Here is a 17,673-nt window from a genome sequence, read left to right on the forward strand (position 1 = left end):
AGGGAAAGAGCAGATGTGAGGTTTCCTTCTGTCTGTCTGTCCATCTCTGTGTCACCTTTGGTCTCACTGCCTTTTACTGATTGTGTTGAAAGATAGTGTGGGGAGCAACTCGGACTAGACTAAGTTACTGGAATTAAGACTTATTCTATGCATCTGCTCTCCCACAATATGGCGCTGGGAGAGGAGTAAACAACTTCTACACAGCTGCCTCCAGTTCGACCAATAACCTGCAGGAGCTGATCCTGCTCCTGATTGGAGGAGGGCAGCGTACTCGGCATGTGGGTAGCAGAGTTGGGATTGGTGGAAGAGGACTATAAAGGAGGAGAGAGACAACATGCACCAGGAACATCTGGATAACATCTGAGCAGCCCCCGAGAGAGCCGGCCGGCGGTGTGCCGCTCCCCCACGGAAGTGGGGAAAGTGGTAGGGGGAGCCGCCCTTCCACGGAGGTGGAAGGATCGGCAGCCAACCCAGGAAGAACCAGCAGCAAACCCGGGGAGGGCCGAGCAGACAAAAGAACAGCGCAGGGTTTAGTGTCGTTCCTCCGCGAAGAGGGGGAGCGACAGATAGTTTCTCTCTTTGAACAGAGGAAAACAGAGAAATCAGACACACAGCGAGAAGGTATACCTCCCCTGCGAAGTTTGCCATCCCTCTCTCTGCTTTTGCAGGTAAATTTTCAATAATTAATTAATTACAAGCAACCATGAGAATTGCGGGTCTGGGGACAGCACTAGCTGCTGGAAGGTCTCTTCTCTCCTGCTCACTGTCGCAGTCCATCTGCAGCTGTCTGAGTGGGATCCTGCCACAGAACCTGCAGACCAGGATTTAGGTCCTGGGGCCTGGCTTACACTGCCCAGAACTAGGTGTTTCTGAAATCATGGGAAGGAAAGAGCAGATGGCAGTTTTCTGTCTGTCCATCTTTCTGTCACACTTAGTCTCACTGTGTTTTATTGATTGTGTTAAGAGATCTTTTCTTTCCGTGAAAGCAGAGTGTCACAGAGAAGCAGAGACAGAGAAACAGACTTCTCATCTGCTGGTTCACTTCCCAAATGATCTCAGAGGCTGGGTGTGGGCCAAGTGGGAAACCAGGAGAAGGGAACTGCACTGAGGTCTCTCCCTCCCTGAGGTGTGGGCCCGTGGACTTGGGCCACCTTCCTCTGCCTTCCCAGGCGGGCGTGTTAGCAGGGAGCTGCATCTGAAACTGATCCACCGGGAATCCACCACTGCTCGGATATGCATTGTGGGAGTTGCAAGCTATACCTTCTCTTTCTGCCTAAGGTTGCCACCACGCTGGCAGCATTTACAGGTAACTAACCTATTATTTAATAAATAAATTATATGAATGTTAAAGGTTTGCATCACCATAACAGGAGCTTATGTGTATCATAAGGATTTGAAGATTGAATTAGCTAATGAAGATCACTTTTCTCCCTGTCTTCCTGGCTCATTCAGTCCATCTTGAGTGAGCTCTGTGTACTTTTCTATTCTTTTCTTTTTAAAGATTTATTCAGGGGCCAGTGCTGTGGCACGATGGGTTAAAGCCCTGTCCTGCAGTGCCAGCATCCTATATAGCATCGGTTCAAGTCCCAGGTGCTCCACTTCTGACCCCCACTCTGCTTATGCACCTGGTAAAGCATCACGGGATGGCCCAAATCCATGGCCCACTATGTGCACGTGGGAGACCCATAAGAAGCTTGGCTCCTGGCTTCAGATCGGCTTAGCTCCAGCAATTGTGGCCATTCAGGAGTGAATCAATGGATGGAAGACTTTCTCTCTCTCTCTCTCTCTCTCTCTCTCTCTCTCTCCAAATCTTTCAAATAAATGAAAAAAAACTTTAAAAATTATTTATTTATATGAAGCAGAGAATTACAGACAGAAAAGGAGAGAAAGACGGAGATCTTCCATCCACTGGATGACTCTGCAAATGATAGTAATGAATGGGACTGTCAGGCATAACCAGAGGCCAGGAGTTTCTTCTGGGTTTCCCACCTGGGTACAGGGGCCCAAGTAGACTGACAGACAGACAGAGACACAGAGAAGGAAATGGTCCATCCTGGTCGCCCTGGGGTTGGCAGGGGTCCTAGTACTGGGATCTTTTCCTCTGGCTTCCCAGGCACTTTAGCAGGGAGCTGCATGAGAAGCAAAGCAGCCAGCAGTGGGACCCTGGCTGCCAGGGCACCTGCCCAGGATGGAAGTGGAAGCTGAAAACCCTGACCATGGGGCTAGCCTGCTCCCAGGCCTTTATGTCTGTAATGAGTTGACAACTTAATTCATTAGTTATATGCAATGTGTGACTTCTAGTGAAGCGTTCATGTGATATTGAGGGGAGTAGATATTGCTGGGATTTGGGGACTGAAATAGCAGATAGAGACATCCTCTGTTCCATTCTTCATCTTTGTTGTCTGTCTTGATGTCTGCATTTCAAATCAAAAAAGCTATGCATTTGATTTTAATATTTGACCTTTATATTTGCTTCTTCCTACATTTATTTGAAAGGCAGGCTAATGGAAGGCCAGAGGTCACAAACGGAGAAGGAGAGAGAGAGAGAGAGAGATCTAGAGAGATTTTTAGTTTCACTATATCATGTCAGGAGCAGCAGTGTGTCCTGTGGGCAATTTGGGACCACACTAGCTGATGCAATCTCTTGTCTCTCTCTTCCTGTCTGTCTCAGTCCATCTGAGGCTGCGTGTGGGATGTTGCCACAGAACCTGGTGACCTGGATTCAGATCTGGGGCCTGGCTTCCTCCGGCCCAGTAGGTAGGTATTTCTGAAATTTGGGGAGTGAAAGGGCAGATGGGAATCATTTTTCTGTCTGTCACCCCATGTCTCTGCATATTATTGATTCTGCTGAAAGTCATTTTTTAAAGATTTATTTGCTAATGGGAATGGTAGAGTTAGAGTGAGAGCTTGGGACAGAAAAAGCTTCCGTCTGCTTGTTCACTCCTCAGATGACCACAGCTGCTGTTGCTGCATCGATGTGAAGCCAGCACAGAGGAGCCCCCTCCAGGTCTCCCACATGGGTGCAGGGACCCAAGCACGTGGGCCATGTTCCTCTGGGTTGCCAGGCCATAAGCAGAGAGCTGGATCAGAAGAGGAACAGCCAGGATATGAACTTGTACCCATGTGGGAGGCTGGCTCCTCGGCAGAGGTTTAACCCACCATGTCACAGCACCGGCCCCAGAAGATAGTTTCATTGGAAGGCCGAGTGACACAGAGAGAAGCATAGACTGAGAGAGAGAGACCTCTCAACTGCTGGTTCACTCCCCCAGTGATCTCTAGGTCAAGTGAGAAGCCAGGAGTCGGGAACTGCGCCGGGTCTCGCCCAAGACAGTGGCCTAGACCCAGGGACTGGGGCCACATCCTCTGCCTTCCCAGCACATGAGCAGGGAGCTGCATCAGAACCTGAGCCGCAGGTAATCGAGTCCTGTCCCAGGTATGGATTCTCCCAGTTAGAAGCCGGATCATCACAATCCGCTGACGTTTGCCAGCACTCTGTCTGCTTTTCCAGGTACCTATCCTACTAACTTTATTAATTACTATTGATCAGAAAGTTTTGTGTTACCATGACAGGAGCAGCAGTATCACAGGCATTTGGGGACTGAACCTGCTGATGGAGACCTCATTTCTTTCTGTCTTCCTCACTGTCTCAGTGTATCTGTAGCTGTTTTCAATGTGTGTTTCTCTTTATTTAAAATTTATTTATTGATTTGAAAGGCTGAGCTACAAAGAGGCATAGGAAGAGAGACAAAAGAGAAGTCTTCCATCCATTGGTTCACTCCCCAAATGGCCACAATGTGCAGAGCTGCAGCACAATGGCTGGAGCTGCATTGATCAAAACCAGGAGCCAGGAACTTCTTCCAGGTGTTTTACATGGCTGTAGGGGCCTAGCAACGGTGGCCATCTTCTGCTTTCCCAGGCCATAGCAGAGAGCGGGATTGGAAGTGGAGTAGCTATGACTTGAAGCAGCACCAATATGGGATGCCCCAGTGCAGTAAGTGGCTTTACTTGCTATACCATGGTGCCAGCCGTTGTGTGTGCCTTTTAAATTCAGACAGTTTTGATACTGAAAGGTCAAGTTGTGTGATGTACATTTGTAGCAACCGTCCTGATATTTCATGGGATGCCCATCTCCAACCTTGCAGAGCCTGGGTTGGGGTCCAGGCCCCACGTGCAATTCCAGCTTGCTGGGGATACACACTGAGGGAGGCAGCAGGTGACAGCTGAAGCACTTGGGATCCTGCCACAGACCCTGGAGGCCTGGAGTCAGCTCCTGGGGCCTGGCTTCAACCTGGCCCAGAGCTAAGTGTTCCTGAAATTGGCCTGGGAATGAGCAGGTGGGAGGTGTTTGTTCATCTGTCTGTCTTCTCTCTCTCTCTCTCTCTCTCTCTCTCTCTGCCTTTTATTGATTGTGTTGAGAGATTTTCTTTCTGTGAAAGGCAGAACAACACATAAGCAGAGACAGAGAGAGAGAGAGAGAGAGAGAGAGAGATCGGTCTCATCTGCTGATTCATTCCCTGAAAGGTCAGAGGTTGGGTGAGGTCCCAGTGGGAAGCTATGAACAGGACCTGACCAGGATCTCTCCAACATGAGTAGCAGTTTCCCAAGGAATTGAGCTACATTCCTCTTTCTTCCCAGGCTCATTAACATGGAGCCTCTGAGAACCAGAGCACTGGAATGTGCCCCTGTCTCTGTAAGGATTGTGAGAGTTGCAAGCTGCGTCATTGCTTTCTGATGAAGTTAACAGCACTCTTTCTATGCTTTGTGAGTATTAGCCTACTAATTTATTAACTAATTATGTAGATCTGAAAGATTTGCTTTCTGTTTCTTTCAGTTATAGATCTTTTTGATCCTGGAAGGTGAAGTTGTGCTATGCGCATCTTTTCCAGTGTATTCAGTATTACCTTGGTGCCCGTGTCCCTACATTGCAGGGCCTGGGTTGAGTTGAAGGCTCTACTAGCCATTAGAGCTTGCTGGGGACGCATACTGCAGAAGGCAGCGGGTGAGTGTTGGAGCACTTGGGATCCTGCCACAGATTCTGGAGGCCTGGAGTCAGCCTCTGGTGCCTGGCTACAGCCTAGCCCAGCACTAATGTTTCAAGAAATGTGGAGAGGAAAGTAGCAGATGAGAGATTGGATCTGCTGTTGGTCTTTCTGTCTCAGTGTCCCTCTCCTGGTGACACAGTGCTATTAAAATTTCTTTCCTCAATTGCAAAGGCAGAGTGACAGAGTGAAGCAGAGCAGGGCATAGTCCAAACTGGTACTACCTGGTGTTGGCTGTGGGTCTCTGCCACTCACGTGCTCTGACAGGTGTGCTACTTCCTGGGATGGCCATGTTCCACATGGGAGGGCCTGGCTTCCAGTCCAGTATCCTCCAGTTCCAATTCCTGTCCAGACACACTGTGGGAGGAGGCAGGTGACAGCCAGAGGAATTGGGTCCCTGTAACCACATGGGACATCTGGATTCTGCTCCTGGGGGCTGTGGAGTCAGTCTCACCCAGGACTAGGGGCTTTGGAAATCTGGGGAAGGAAAGAGAGGATGGGAGGTTTCCTTCTGTCTGTCTGTCTGCCTGTCTCAGTGTCACCTTTGGTCTCGCTGCCTTTTACTGATTGTGTTGAAAGGTATTTCATTTCTTTGAACAGCAGAGGAAAACAGAGAAATCAGACAGAGAGAGAAGGGATACACCTCCCCTGAGAAGATCGCCAGCATTCTCTCTGCTTTTGCAGGTAAATTGCCTACTAATGAATTAATTAATTTCTGTACATGGCAAAGTTTCACTTTAGTATGACGGGAAAAAACATGAGAATTGTGGGTCTGGGGACAGCACTAGCTGCTGGAAGGTCTCTTCTCTCCTGCTCACTGTCGCAGTCCATCTGCAGCTGTCTGAGTGGGATCCTGCCACAGAACCTGCAGACCAGGATTCAGGTCCTGGGGCCTGGCTTATGCATCTGAAATGAGCATGGGTTCAAGTCCTGGCTGCTCAACTTGTCATCCAACTCCCAGAATAGCTGCCTGGGAAAGCAGAGGCAGATTTCTTGGTCCACTCAGACTCCAGCCCTCAAACTCATGGGTCACCAGGTAGCTCCTGCAGGATCCTGGCTTCAGTCTGGCCCAGCCCAGGCAAGTGCAGTCATCTGGGGAGAGCTCTGGCACAAAAAAGATTTCTCTCTCTCTCTCTCTCTGTGTGTGTGTGTGTGTTTGTGTGTTTGTCTGTCTGTCTCTGTCTCTCACTCACTTTGGGACTTTCTGGCCCTCCATAAACCTGTCTTTCCATAAATGTAAGATCCAAAAATAAGCAAATATAATGAACAAAACTTAAGAAAAAGCTAATCTCTAGATGTGAAAGGAGACAGTGAGTCAAAGAGACAGAGGACCGGTACAGAAGATGTCTCTCTGCTATTTCAGTCCCCAAATCCTAGTGGTATCCACTGCCACCCCTATCATGTAATATCTTCACTAGAGTGTGTGCATTACATATAATGTACTCATTAAGCGACTTACAGGGCTGGGAGCAGGCTAGCCCCATGATCAGGGTGTTCAGCCTCCACTTCCATCCTGGGCAGGTGCCCTGGCCGCCAGGGTCCCACTGCCGGCTGCACTGCTGCTCGTGCAGCTCCCTGCTAACGTGCCTGGGAAGCCAGAGGAGGGCAGCCCTAGTGATCGGGCTCTTACCAACCCTGGCGAGACCAGGATGAACCATTTCCTGTTCTGCGTCTCCCTTGTCTGTCAGTCTGCCTTTCCAATTAAGGAAAGAAACCTTTGAGGGCAGTGTGTCAGCAGGAGGGTGACACAGTGAGATAAACAGACTGACAGACGAAAATCTCCATTTCCTGTCTCCTGCCCCACTTTTGTAAAACCCCCAGGACTGGGCCATGATGTAGCCTGGCACCATGAGCTGAATTCAGGCCTCCAGGTCTGTGTCAGGATCCCAAGGGCTTCACCCATCACCTGCTGCCTCCTGCAGGGTGTGTCCCGACAAGCTGGAATGGCCAGTAGGGTCTGGACCTCAACCCAGGCTCTATAAGGTGGGACACTGGTACCCTAAGAAGCAGAAGAACTGTTGCAACAAATGCATATCGCAGAATTTCATCTTCCAGGATCAAAATTGTATTTGAAAGGCACACACAGACACCAAGCTACAGAAGGAGTGAGAAAGTGAGAAGAGGGAAAAAACAGATCTTCCATCAGCTATTTCAGTCCCCAGTGCCCGCAAAACTTACTGCTGCTCCTGTCAGAGTAAAGTGAAACTTTAAGATCTATAGTAATTAATTAATTAATTAATTGGTTAGTTACCTGCGAAAGCAGAGAGGGTGTTGGCAAACTTTGTCAAAGTGATGACACAGCTTGTGACTCCCACAATCCTTAAATGACAGTGGTGCATTCCTGGTGCTCTGGATCCTATGCAGCTCCTAGCTAACGTGCCTGGGAAGAAAGAGGAAGGTTGCCCAAATCCCTGGGACATTGCCACTCACCGGAGAGACCCCGGTGCAGTTTCTGTCTGCTAGCTTCCCACTAGCACCACACCCAAACTCTGACATTTCAGGGTATGAATCAGCAGATGAGACACCTCTCTCTCTCTTTCTCTCTGTCTCTGTCTCTGTCTCTCTGTCTCTGCTTCTGTGTTGTTCTGCCTTTCACAGAAAGAAAATCTCTCAACACAATCAATAAAAGGCAGAGAGACAGAGGGAGATAGTCAGATGAACAGACAGAATCCTCCCACCTTTTCTTTCCCTGCCCAAGTTTATATGCATCACACAACTTGACCTTTCAGTATCAAAACTGTCTGTATTTGAAAGGCACATGCAGGGGCTGGCACCATGGCATAGCAGATAAAGGCACCTCCTGCATTGAGGCATTCCATAGGGCTGCCCATTCAAGTTACAGCTCCTACACTTTCGCCCAGCTCTCTGCTATGGCCTGGGAAAGCAGTAGAAGATGGCCCAAGTCCTTGGGCACTAGCACCCACGCGGGACACCCGGAAGAATTTCCTGGCTCCTGGCTTTGGATCAATGCAGCTACTGCCATTGCACCAAAGGTCTGGCCATTGTGGCAACTTGGGGAGTGAACCATTAGGTAGAAGACTTCTCTCTTTGTCTCTCTCTGCCTATGCCTCTTTGTAGCTCAGCCTTTCAAATCAATAAATAAATTTTAAATAAAGAGAAACACACATTGAAAACAGCTACAGATACACTGAGACAGTGAGGAAGACAGAAAGAAATGAGGTCTCCATCAGCAGGTTCAGTCCCCAAATGCCTGTGATACTGCTGCTCCTGTCATGGTAACACAAAACTTTCTGATCAATAGTAATTAATAAAGTTAGTAGGATAGGTACCTGGAAAAGCAGACAGAGTGCTGGCAAACGTCAGCGGATTGTGATGATCCGGCCTGTAACTGGGAGAATCCATACCTGGGACTCGATTACCTGTGGCTCAGGTTCTGATGCAGCTCCCTGCTCATGTGCTGGGAAGGCAGAGGATGTGGCCCCAGTCCTTGGGTCTAGGCCACTGTCTTGGGAGAGACGCAGCACAGTTCCCGACTCCTGGCTTCTCACTTGACCTAGAGATCACTGGGGGAATGAACCAGCAGTTGAGAGGTCTCTCTCTCTCTCTCTCTCTCTCTCTGCTTCTCTCTGTGTCACTCAGCCTTTCTTAGAAATAAACTATCTTCTGGGGCCGGTGCTGTGACATGGTGGGTTAAACCTCTGCCGAGGAGCCAGCCTCCCACATGGGTACAAGTTCATATCCTGGCTGTTCCTCTTCTGATCCAGCTCTCTGCTTATGGCCTGGCAACCCAGAGGAACATGGTCCACGTGCTTGGGTCCCTGCACCCATGTGGGATACCTGGAGGGAGCTCCTCTGTGCTGGCTTCACATCGATGCAGCAATAGCAGCTGTGGACATCTGAGGAGTGAACAAGCAGATGGAAGCTTTTTCTGTCTCTCCTTCTCTCTGTAACTCTACTTTTCAAATAAACAACTAAATCTTTAAAAATGTATTTCAAAAGATCAATAATATACAGAGAGACACAGGTTGAGAGACAGACCAAAAAAATTCCCATTTGCTCTTTCCCTCTTCAAATTTCTTTTTTTTCCCCTGTTCAAATTTCAGAAACCTGCCTATTGGCCAGGTGGAAGCCAGGTCCCAGATCCGAATCCAGGTCACCAGGTTCTGTGGCAGCTTACCACAGACAGCCTCAGATGGACTGAGACAGCAAGGAAGAGAGAGACAAGAGAAATCTTGCATCAGCTAGTTTGGTCCCAAAATGCCCACAGGACACACTGCTGCTCCTGACACGATATATTGAAACTAAAAATCTAAAGTAATTAATTACTTAATTAAATCATAAGTTAGTTACTTGCAAAATCAAGCGAGTGCTAGCAAATTTAGAATGAGAGGTGTCCTTTCTCTCCCTGTGTGGGCTCTCTGATCCCGGCTCTCCCACGTGGACGGTAGGGTCTGAGTTCCCCTGTCCTTCACCTGCTGCCTCCCACAGTGTGTCTGGGAGGAGTCAGAACTGGAGCAGAGCCTGCACTGGACGCCAGGCCCTCCCACGTGGGGTGTGAGCATCACAGGGAGTGTCACACCCGCCAGTCCCCATGTCCACCCCCAGCCACACGTTCCTCAGTCCTGCTTCGGGGGGCGGTGCAGAGCTGTGGCCAAGCAGGGTAAGTAGCAGGCAGCGCTATGGCCAGGCATCCCCAGTGAGCACGGGTTCAAATCCTGGCTGCTCAACTTGTCATCCAATTACCAGATTATGTGCTAGGGAAATCAGATTTCCTGGTCCATTCGGAATCCAGCCCTCAAACTTTGGGTTACCGGGATGCTCCTGCAGGATCCTGGCTTCAGTCTGGCCATGAGCAGGCTACTGCGTCATCTGGGGAGAGCTCTGGCACAAAGAAGATCGATCTCTCTCTACCTACCTATTTCTATCTCTGTGTCTCTCACTCACTTTCTTTATGGCCCTCTATAACCCTGCCTTTCAATAAATGTAGGATCCAAATATAAGCAATTGTAATGGTCAAAACTTAAGAAAGGGCTGACTTGTTGATCTTAAAGGCAGACAGTGAGTCAGAAAAAGAGGAAGAGGAACAGAACAGAGGATGCCTCTATCTGCTAGTTCAGTCCCCAAATCCCGCAGTATCCACTGCCATACCAATCATATAAAATCTTCACTAAAGTTGTACATTACATATAATGAACTCATTAACACACATAAAAGGCAGAGAGCAGGCTAGCCCCATGATCGGGGTGTTCAACTGCCACTTCCAGCCTGGGCAGGCGCCCTGGCAGCCAGGGTTCCACTGCAGGCTGCTCTGCTGCTCGTGCAGCTCCCTGCTAACGTGCCTGGGAAGCCAGAGGAGGACAGTGGGAGTACTTGCGCCCCTGCCAACCCCAGGGAGACCAGAATGGACTACCTCCTGCTCTGTGTCTCCCTCTCTCTGCCGTTCCAATAAAGGAAAGACGTCTTTGAGGGCAGTATGTCAGCAGGAGAGTGACACAGTGAGATAAACAAACAGACGGACAGACAGACAGAAATCTCCATGTGCTGTTCCCTCCCCACATTTATAAAACCCCAGTGCTGGGCCACGCTGTAGCTGGGCACCAGGAGCTGAATCCAGGCCTCCGGGTTCTGGGTCAGGATCCCAAGTGCTTCAGGCAGCACCTGCTGCCTTCCCAGTGTGTGTCCCCAGCAAGCTGCAACGGCCAGTGGGGCCTGGACCCAACCCAGGCCCTGCATGGTGGGCATGGGCGTCCCAGGAAATATGGGACTTGTTAGGAGAAATGGGCATCACACAACGTGGCCATCCAGGATCAAAATGTCTGTATTTGTTAAGGACCAGAGGGTCTATTGCTAAGACATACCCTTTGGGTTCTGTTTCATGTCCAGATCTCAATCCTGATTTCCAGGTTCTGTGGGATCTCCAGGGTCCCGAGCAGACAGCTACAGATAGGCTGCACAGTGAGCAGGAAAGAAGAGCAGTACCCACAGCTAGTGCTGTCCCCAGATGGCACAATTCTTATGGTTGCTCCCATCATGGTTAACTGAAACTTTATCATGTATAGTAATTAATTAGTAAGTGCTTTACTTGCAAAAGCAGAGAGAGTGCTGGCGATCTTCTCACGGGAGGTATATCTTCTCTCTGTGTGATTTTTCTGTTTTCCTCTGTTCAAGAAAGAAAATATCTTGCAACACAATCAGTAAAAGGCAGAGAGACCAAAGGTGACACAGAGACGGACAGACAGAAGGAACCTCCCATCTGCCCTTTCCCTCCCCAGATTTCAGAAACCCTTCGTTCTGGGTGAGACTGAGGCCATGGTCCCCAGGAGCTGAACCCAGGTCTCCCATGTGGATCGCCCCAGTTCTTTTGCCACCGCCTCCCACATGAGAGAGGCCGCAGAGCAGTTTCCCCTCTTGCTTCCCACTGGAACCAAGCCCAGCCTCTGATGCCATTTTTGAGTGGCCCATGGGTAAGATATTTCTTTCTGTCTCTGCTTCTCTAGTGTCACTCTGCCTTTCAAAGGAGGAAAAGATCTTCCAGCATTTTCAGTAAAAGGCAAAGAGGGAGAGAATGACAGACGCAAGCACAGACAGACAGACAGAAAACTCCCATCTGCTCTTCCCTGCTAAAATACAGAAACACCTAGTTCAGGCCAGCTGGAAACCATGCTCCGGCAGTAGACTCCAGGCCTCTAGGTTCTCTGGCAGGATCCCAGGTGCTCCCACTGTCACCTGCTGCCTCCCTCAGTGTGTATGCCCTGAACCTGGCATTGCCAGTGGAGCATGGACCTCAACCTAGGCTCTGCAAGGCTGTCAGGGGCATCCCCAGAAATGTCAGATCTGTCGCATGAAATGTACATTCTACAACTTGCCTTCCAAGACCAAAATGGTCTGGAATTGCAAGACACACACAGAGAGAACTACAGATGGAATGAATCAGTAAATAAGAGACAAAGAGACCTTCGTCAACAACTTTGGTCCCCAAATGCCCATAATATCCAGGGCTGCTCCTGTCATGGTAACACAAATCTTTGTGATCTATAGTAACTGATTAATTTATGGGAGAGTTACCAAGGAGAGGTAGAGACAGTGCTGGCAAAATTTAGCAGAAAGCGATGATATGCCTTGTAACTGGGACAATCCATACCTGAGAGAGTTTCGATTACCTGTGGCTCAGGTTCTGATGCAGCTCCCTGCTCCTGTGCCTGGGAAGAATGATGAAGGTGGCCCCAGTCTGGGCGTCTACATCACTCTCTTGAGAGTGACCCCAGTGCAGTTCACCACTCCTGGCTTCCCATGGGGTACCACTCAGCCTCTGAGACCCTTACAGGAGTGAACCGGCAGATGAGCGGTCTCTGTCTCTGCTTCTCTCTGCATCACTCTGCCATTCACAGAAAGAAAATATTTTTCAACACAACAAGCAAAAGGCAGAGATGATATAGCGAAACTTAAAATCTAAAGTAATTAATGAGTGATAATTAATTCAGAGGTTACTTACCTGCTTCAGAGCGAGTGCTGGCAAACTTGGAATGAGAGGTGTCCTTTCTCTCCCTGTGTCTGCTTCTCTGATCCCAGGTCTCCCACGTGGACTTTAGGGACTGAGTTCCCCTGTCCTTCACCTGCTGCCTCCCACAGTGTGTCTGGGAGGAGTCAGTACTGGAGCAGAGCCTGCACTGGACGCCAGGCCCTCCCACGTGGGGTGTGAGCATCACAGGGAGTGTCACACCCGCCAGTCCCCATGTCCACCCCCCAGACACTCGTTCCTCTGTCGCTCCCCCTCTTCGTGGAGGAGCAACACTGAACCCTGTGCTGTTCTTTTTGTCTGCTCGGCCCTCCCCGGGTTTGCTGCTGGTTCTTCCCGGGTTGGCTACTATCCCTTCCACCTCCGTGGAAGGGCAGTTCCCCCTGGCCACATTCCCCACTTCCGCAGGGGAGCGGCACACCGCCGGCCGGCTCGTCTCGGGGGCTGCACGGGTGTTCCTTCAGCTAGATGTTCCCCTTAGATGTTCCTGGTGCATGCCGTCTCTCTCCTCCTTTATAGTCCTCCTCCGCCAATCCCAACTCGGCTGCCCACACGCCGAGTACGCTGCTCTCCTCCAATCAGGAGCAAGTCCTACAGTTTATTAGCTGAACTGGAGGCAGCTGTGTGGAAGCTGTTTACTTCTCTCCCAGCGCCATATTGTGGGAGAGCAGATGCATAGAATAAGTCTTAATTCCAGTAACTCAGTCCAGTCCAGATTGCTCCCCACATCCTCAGTCCTGCTTCTGGGGGCGGTGCAGAGCTGTGGCCAAGCAGGGTAAGCAGCAGGCCATGTTGTGGCCAGGCATCCCAAATAAGCATGAGTTCAAGTCCTGGCTGCTCCAACTTTCATCCAACTCCCAGATTACCTGCCTGGGAAAGCAGAGGCAGATTTCTTGGTCCTCAAACTCATGGGTCACCAGGTAGCTCATGCAGGATCCTGGTTTCAGTCTGGCCCAGCCCAGGCAAGTGCAGTCATCTGGGGATAGCTCTGGCTCAAAGAAGATTTCTCATTCTCACTCTTTCTCTCTTCCTATCTCTATCTCTTGTTCTCTCACCCACATTCTGACTTTCTGGCCCTCCATAACTCTACCTTGTAAATAAATGTTGGAATCCAAAAATCAGCAAGTATAATGGTAAAAATTTAGAGAAAACACTAACTCTGCTCATTTGCAAGACAGAGAGCAAGCCAAAGAAGAGGAGGAACAGAGCAAGGATGTCTCCGCTGTTTCAGTCCCCAAATCCCACCAATATCTACTGCCCTCCCTATCATGCAATATCTTCACTAGAGGCTGTACATTACATATAATGGACTCATTAATGGACATACAGGGCTGGGAGCAGGCTAGCCCCATGGCTCAGGGTGTTCAGCCTCCACTTCCATCCTGGGCAGGTGCCCTGGCCGCCAGGGTTCCACTTCATGGGTTCTCATGCAGCTCCCTGCTAATGTGCCTGAGAAGGCCGAGGAAGACAGTCCAGTACTCGGGCTACTGCCCACCCCAGGGACTACCAGTTTGGACCATCTCCTGCTCTGCTAGCTCTCTGTCTGTCTGTCTGCCTTTCCAATTAGGGAAGGAAGGAAATGTTTGAGGACACTAGGTCAGCAGGAGTGTGACGCAGTGAGATAATCAGACTGACGGTTGGATGAAAATCTCCATCTGCTGTTTCCCTCCCCACATTTTTCATAGTTTTATTTTTTAAAGATTTATTTGAGATTCAGAGTTACACAGAGAGAGGAAAGAGAGAAAGAGAGCAAGAGAGAGAGAAAGAGAGAGGTCTCACATCCTCTGGTTCACTCCCCAATATCCGCAATGGCTGGAGCTGGGCTGATTGGTAGCCAGGAGCCGGGGTCTTCTTCCACTTCTCCCACTTGGGGGCAGGGGCACAAGGACTTGGGCCATCTTCTGCTGCTTTCCCAGGCCATAGCAGAGAGCCGGATTGGAAGAGGGGCAGCCGGGACTAGAACCGGCACCTATATGGGATGCCAGCAATGCAGGTGGAGAATTAACCTACTGCACCAAGACGCCAGCCCCTCTCCTTATCTTTTTAAAGATTTATTCAGGGGCCAGTGCTGTGGCACAATGTGTTAAAGCCCTGGCCTGCAGTGCTAGCATCCCATGTAGTGCTGCTTCAAGTCCTGGTGCTCCATTTCTGACCCGCTCCCTTCTTATGTACCTGAGAAAGTAGCAAGGGATAGCCCAAATCGTGGCCCACTGTATGCACTTGGGAGACCCGGAAGAAGCTTTGGCTCCTGGCTTCGGATCTTCTTAGCTCTGGCAATTGCAGCCATTAGGGATGAACCAAAGAATGAAGACCTTTCTCTCTCTCTCTCTCTCTCTCCAAAGGTGACACAGAGACAGACAGAAGGAAACCTACCATCTGCTTTTTCCTTTCCCAGATTTCAGAAAATGCTAGTTCTGGGCGAAACTGACTCCAAGGCCCCCAGGAGCAGAATCCTCATCTCCCATGCAGGTGGCAGGGACCCAATTCCTCTGGCTCTCACCTGCTGCTCCCAGAGTGTGTCTGGACAAGCACTGGAATTTCAGCAGTGCCTGGACTGGAAGCCAGGCCCTCCCATAAGTGGTGTGCCCATCACAGGAAATATCACACTAGCCAGAGCCCATGTCCACCCCCCAGCTCATGGTCCTCCATCCTGCTTATGGCAGCCAGAGTCGGGTTGAGGCAGGTCAATGAGAAACTGGCACCATGGCTAGGCAGCCCATTTATGCATGTGTTTGAGTAATAGCTGTACCACTCGACATCAGGCTCACAGAGAATGCACCTGGAAGTCAGTTGAAGGGTCTGGATCCCAGGGCTGCCTGGCTCTCTCATTCGACACCAGGATGGATGGTCTTGTGGGCTCCTGGCTTCAGCCAAATGCAGCCCAGGCAACTGCAGGCAGCTGGGGAGGGCTCTGGCACATCGAAGATCGCTGTCCCTCTCCCACTTTCTGACCCTCTGGCTCTCAACAACCCTCCCTTTCAAGCGGATGCAGGAATCTCAGAGGAAGAGCAAACAGACAAATATAGTGGTCAAAATTTCAATACGGTGCAGAATTTTGTTGGATAGAATGGGAGACAGACAGACAGACAAGGAAAACCAAACAGAGGCGGTCCTATGTGCTGGTTCAGTCCCCAAATCCCAGCAGTACGCACACCCTCCCATTATGTGACAGCTCCACTGGAATGCATTTTTACTCACAATTAATGGACTTATTCAGCAATTAAGTGATGTAAGGCTGGGAGCCCACTAGCTCCGTGGCTGAGGGTGTTAACTCTCTGCTTCCAACCCGTGCATGAGCCGTAGGAGCTGGGGTTCCACTGCTGATGCTCTGCCTCTCATGCAGCTCCCAGATAACATGCCTGGGAGACAGAGGAAGACAGCCCGGGTACTCCGGCCCCCTGCCAACCACAGGGAATTCCAGCTTGGACCATGTCATGCCTGTCTCCCTCTGACTGTCACTCTGCCTTTGCAATTAACGACAGGAATTTTAATAGCACTGTGTCACCAGGAGAGGGACACTGAGACAGAAAGTCCAACAGGCAGACTGAGACCTCCCATCCACTATTTCCCTCCCCACATTTCACAAAACACTAGTGCTGGACTAGGCTGTAGCTGGACACCAGGAGCTGACTGCAGACCTCCAGGGTGTGTGGCAGGATCCCAAGTGCTTCAGCCCTCACCTGCTGCCTGCTGCAGTCTGTGTCCCCAGCAAGCTGGAATGGCCAGTGGGGGCTGCACCTCAGCCCAGGTTCCGCAAGTTCGGACATGGGTACCCTAGGGAATGTTACACCTGTTGGAAAAGATCACATCGCACAACTTGAGCTTCCAGGAGCAAAATTATCTGTAACTGAAAGACACAGACAGGTAGCTATGGATTGTCATAGACAACAAGGAAGAGAGAGAGAAAACAGAACTTTCATTAGCTAGTTCAGTCCGCAAATGCCCACAATACCTACTGCTGCTCCTGTCAAAGTAAAGTGACACTAAAGATCTGCAGTAATAAATAAATAGATTAAAGGTTATTTACTTACAAAGCATAGAGGGTGCTGGCCAACTTCGGCAGAAAGCAGTGATGCAGCTCACAACTCCCGCACTCCATATCTGAGGCAGCTAGGATTCCTGGTGCTCCTGTTCCCGTGCAGCCCCCTGCTAACGTTCCTGGGAAGGCAGAGGTTGGAGGCCCAAGCCTAGGGACACCACCACTCATGTTGGAGAGACCCTGGTGCAGTTCCTGTCTCCTGGCTTCCCACTGGGACACCAAAGGATCTCTGCTCAGTTGGAATATGAACCACTAGATGTGAGCTTGCTCACTCTCCTTTCTCTCTCTCTCTCTCTCTCTCTCTCTCCCTCTCCCTCTCCCTCTCTCCCCCTCCCTCCCTCCCTCTCTCTCCTTCTCTCTGTCACTCTACCTTTCAAAGAAAGAAAATATCTTTTAACACAATCAAGAAAAGCAAACAGACTGTGAGTGCCAGACAGGCTGACAGACAGAAATCTCCCAAACTTCGGAAACATCTAATTCGGGCTCTGGTTTAAGCCAGGTGCCAGGGGCCGACTGCAGGACCCCAGCGTCTGTGTCACCCGATCCCAAGTGCTTCAGTCCTTGCTTGCTACCTCCCACAGTGTATATGTCCAGCAAGCTGGCACTGCTACTGGTGCCTGGACACCTCCCCAGGCTCTGAAAAGGAGGACGTGCCACCACAAGAAATGTCCAACCTATTTCCACAAATGCATATCGCACAACTTGATCTTCGAGGATCGAAATGATCGCCCGTGTCGCCCCGTCCTTCTTCCTGGTGGGTCCTGCCTGCGTGGGACATCTGGAAGAAGCTCCTGGCTCTTCGGCTTTTGGGGAGTGAACCAGCAGATGGAAGGCCTTTCTCTCTGTCCCTCCCTCTCACTCTCTGTAACTCTACCTCTTCAATAAATAAATAAAATCTTAAAAAAATGATCTGTGTTGGAAGGGCACACATAGAGAGCAACAGATACACTGAGACTGCAGGGAAGAGGGAGAGAAAAGGGAACTCTCATCAGCTGGCTTGGTCCCTAAAAGCCTACAATACGCATTGCTGTTCCTGTTATGGTGACGTGAAATATTAACACCTATAGTAATCAATCAACCAATATGTTTGTCACCTGCTGAAGCCAGGAGACTAGTGG

General features: G+C 50.1%; 1 long non-coding RNA gene across 7 annotated transcripts; it reads left to right on the forward strand.

The window, feature by feature from the left end:
- Positions 1-273: 273 nt before the first annotated feature.
- On the forward strand, positions 274-17,434 carry LOC149119603 (uncharacterized). 7 transcript variants are annotated; one of them, XR_016228539.1, is made up of 5 exons: positions 274-668; positions 1,127-1,306; positions 2,672-2,757; positions 3,270-3,508; positions 4,636-4,762. It is a non-coding gene; the product is annotated as an uncharacterized LOC149119603 (long non-coding RNA). The 7 variants fall into 7 exon arrangements; XR_016228533.1 differs by having other exon boundaries at positions 275-668; positions 1,170-1,306; XR_016228534.1 differs by lacking the exon at positions 4,636-4,762 and adding an exon at positions 17,137-17,434 and having other exon boundaries at positions 278-668; positions 1,170-1,306; positions 3,270-3,413.
- Positions 17,435-17,673: the final 239 nt, after the last annotated feature.

The sequence above is a fragment of the Oryctolagus cuniculus genome, chromosome X, assembly GCF_051225735.1.
Source record: "Oryctolagus cuniculus isolate XC-2025 breed Fujian yellow rabbit chromosome X, ASM5122573v1, whole genome shotgun sequence".
In the NCBI taxonomy this organism is placed as follows: Eukaryota; Metazoa; Chordata; class Mammalia; order Lagomorpha; family Leporidae; genus Oryctolagus; species Oryctolagus cuniculus.